Source organism: Lepus europaeus, chromosome 8 (genome assembly GCF_033115175.1).
Source record: "Lepus europaeus isolate LE1 chromosome 8, mLepTim1.pri, whole genome shotgun sequence".
In the NCBI taxonomy this organism is placed as follows: Eukaryota; Metazoa; Chordata; class Mammalia; order Lagomorpha; family Leporidae; genus Lepus; species Lepus europaeus.
The window spans coordinates 6,918,284-6,922,176 of NC_084834.1; positions in this window are offsets into that span (position 1 = coordinate 6,918,284).

The window sequence follows — 3,893 nt, forward strand, 5'->3', positions numbered from 1 at the left end:
ATGTGTAATAACAGGCACAAAATGAAACTTGAACACAATGAGGATAAGATTTAAAAAACCCTAAAAGCATTCAAATAGGAATGATAGATCACTCTAACATGTAGAAAATACAATACTTCAAGTCTTGTGATTTGCAAATTTATCTTGAAAACATGGTGGGAAAAGAATTTAAATATAGAAATCTCTAATAATCCAGCTTTCACTCAAAAGAAACGGCCTCAATGTAGACATTTGCAGACATTTGAGAACCAGAACATTAGCGTACTCCCTTAACCTTTTTAGAATAAAACTAGATTCCACCAAAAAGGGAAAAAAAAATTAGAAAGAAGCAATACAAAAAAAGAGAGAAAAGGTAAAGCTGATAAATGTTTAAAATCATATATAATATTTTGGGGGCCGGTGCCATGGTGCACTGGGTTAATCCTCCGCCTGTGGCACCAGCATCCCATGTGGGCGCTGGTTCTAGTCCTGGTTGCTCCTCTTCCAGTCCAGCTCTCTGCTGTGGCCCAGGAGGGCAGTGGAGGATGGCCCAGGTGCTTGGGCCCCTGCACCTGCGTGGGAGACCAGGAGGAAGCACCTAGCTCCTGGCTTTGGATTGGCGCAGCTCTGGCTGTTGCGGCCATCTGGGGAGTGAACCAACAGAAGGAAGACCTTTATCTCTGTTTCTCTCTCACTGTCTGTAACTCTACCTGTTATATAAATAAATAAAATCTTTAAAATAAAATAAAATCATATATACTATTTAAATAAATACTGGTTACACAAAACATTTTCCATAACTTATTGGAACTAAGATTTCACAAAACAGGAGGCTGGTAGTGGATTATAGGAAAAATGCAGTCAATTTAATATATTCAGTACACTGCTACGTTTGTGTTAAGAAATACATATAGATTAAAACTAGGCTTTGTTTCTATACATATGTATATTTTGTGTGACAAATTTTATGTTCAAATTGTAGCATATTCCTGGGCATTTATTCTGAAGAAATTAAAACTGCATTTCACACAGAACTTGATTCACATGTTGTGAAACACTAAACTAAAAACAACATAACAGTTCTTCAAGACTGGATGCAGAAACAAAATCTAGGTTATCCAGGTAATGGAGTAAAACTCAGCATTAAACAAAACTATAGAAAGACAAAAATTTAGATACTGAGGACAAGAAAAAAAAAAAGGTTTGCATGCTACATGATTCTATCTATCTATCTATCTATCTATCTACTTATCTATCTCATCTCACTTTGTTCAAAGAGAAACACTGACAGAGCAAAAAAGACAGAGATAGAGATAGAGATCTTGCATCTGGTGATTCACTTACCAAATGCCCACAACAACCAGGGTGGGACCAGGCTGAAGCCAAACCTGAAGTGGAGCTGGAACCCAAACCCAGCTACTCCAATATGTGCTATGTCCCAAGCAGTCCCAAGCACTGTGCAAAAGCCTGCCCCCATTCAGATAACACTCTTAGAGTAACACAACTTAAAGACGGAAATGTGTTTAGGGGAGCAACTGACAAGGGGGCATGCACTAGCTTCTTTTTGGAGCAGTTGTAACTTCGCTGCAGTGTTGTTTATACAAATTTACAGATGTGATAAATGTAAGACTATACAAATACACATATACAAATGAAATCATGCTAGTACTGGTAAAATCTGTAGATTGTTAGATATACCAATGCCAGTCTTTTCAGTGTTTGATAATGTGCTATAGTTGCCATTTAAGAATACTGGGTGATAGGCACATTAATTTTTCTGTACTGCTTTTGCAACTTTCACGAGTCTATAATTATCACAAAATTTAAAGTTTCAGAAATAACAGGAACAAGAATCTAAGTACAATAATAGAGAACAGGGCTGGCAAGCTGGTGAAGGGTAAAATATGATGGCCAACCAAGAATAAGAAATTCAGAAAAATATCAAGGAAGAATCAAAAGAAGTAGAAAAGAAAAAATACATAGTAGAAATAAACCCAATGTCTTGAGTAACACTATGCATAAAAATGAGATATGCTCACCAATTTAAACATGGAGAATATCAGAGAAGACAGGAACAAACTTATGTTGCTTCTGACAAACCCACCTAAAATCACATGACAGAGGAATATGGAAAGAAAAAGATGGGAAATAAAACTAGACTAAGCAAAATAAAACACATTCATTGCTTTTAAATTATTAAATTGGAATGTTAGCGGAAATATAAATTAGTATAGACATTGTGGAATACAGTATGAAGTATCCTCAAAAGAAAAATATTGAACTACCATATGAACTAGTAATCCCGCTACTATGTATATATATATATATATATATATATATATATATATATATGTGTGTGTGTGTGTGTGTGTGTGTATATATATATATATATCCAAAGGAAATGAAATCACTCTTTTATAGAAACATCTGCACTCCCATGTTTATTGCAAAACAATTCACAACAAGCAACAAAAGAAACAATCTAAGAACCCATCAACTGACAACTGGATAAAAACATGACATTAACACAAAATGGAGTACTACTCAACCGTAAAAAGTAAAAACATTACATTAAATGAAATAAGCCAGACAAAGACAAGTATCAGGTGATCTCACTCTTATGTGCAGTTTTAAAAAAAATAAGAAGTCAAAGAAGTTAATACAAAATGGTGGTTACTGGTATCTGGGTTGATTAATGGGTACCAGGTTATACCTGGAAAGAATGGTTCCCAGTGTACAGCAGGATGACTAGAGATAATGTTAACATAGTTTGTATTTCCCTATTTTAATAAATGAGAAAATAAGGAATTTTGGAGTTTTGCATCATAAAAACATGTTACATGTTTGAGAAGATACATTTATTCTTAATGGACAGTGTACAACATATAGATGTATCAAACAATCACATAGTATCCATGTACATGCATAATTTTGTATAAATAATAAAATATCAAATTATGTAATAATCACAAATCTTTGTGAACCTTATAGGATAGTCTTTAAATATGTAAGAAAAACTGATACAATTACAGGAAGACATCAACAAATTATATTTGATTCTTATCTTTCCAAAGGTGGACACCTATTTCTCTAACTACTAGATTGTTAATGTTTTGAATAATACAAGCAAAAGCCAGAATGAGAGTAAGATTCAGAACCAGAGAGTGAGCAAGAGAGAAAGCTTCTGCAGAGAAAGTGACCTGGGCTCAGAGGGAGCCATCACCTCACGGTGAGCCCAGATGTCTGAGTCCCCATTTCTGCTTCCCTCCTAATGAGGGTATGACTCCCGCTTCCTAATTCAGAGCCTTAGCCAGTTTCTTCCCTGGAGACTGTAGCCGATCTTACCTCTGAGTCTTGGAGTACTTCTCCACTGAAGCAGTTATTAAAATGAGTTTCTACCATGTGTAAAGAATTAAAATATCAAAGGAATATACTTGGGGGCTCACGTTTTGATCATTTTATGCAGACATTCTATAATACATTTCCATTCTGAGCATCAAAATAAAATGCATCCTTTTGACAGGCAGTATTCAAAGGATACTTGAATTTATTCTCATCATTCTTATTGCTCAGTATAGTAGCTTCAATTTGATTTTTCTGCAGAATTGTTATCTTTAGAGTTTATGATTTTATTAATGAGGAAAAGATAATGACATTTCGGAACTACACAGGCAAATATTCACTTTGGGAACCTGTATTCAACATTTATGTACCAACATAAATAAGATTATAAAGCTAACTTACGGAAACACTACTCATCATTTATGTCAACGGGTTAATTCATTTTTTAAAAAAACAAGTAGTTCCTGTACAATAGCAACTGTGATTGTAATATTTAAAGGTGAAACCATGTATTTTTTTTCAAAGATAAAGCAGTAAGTAGTTCATCTGTGTTAATTTGAATTCACTGAGAT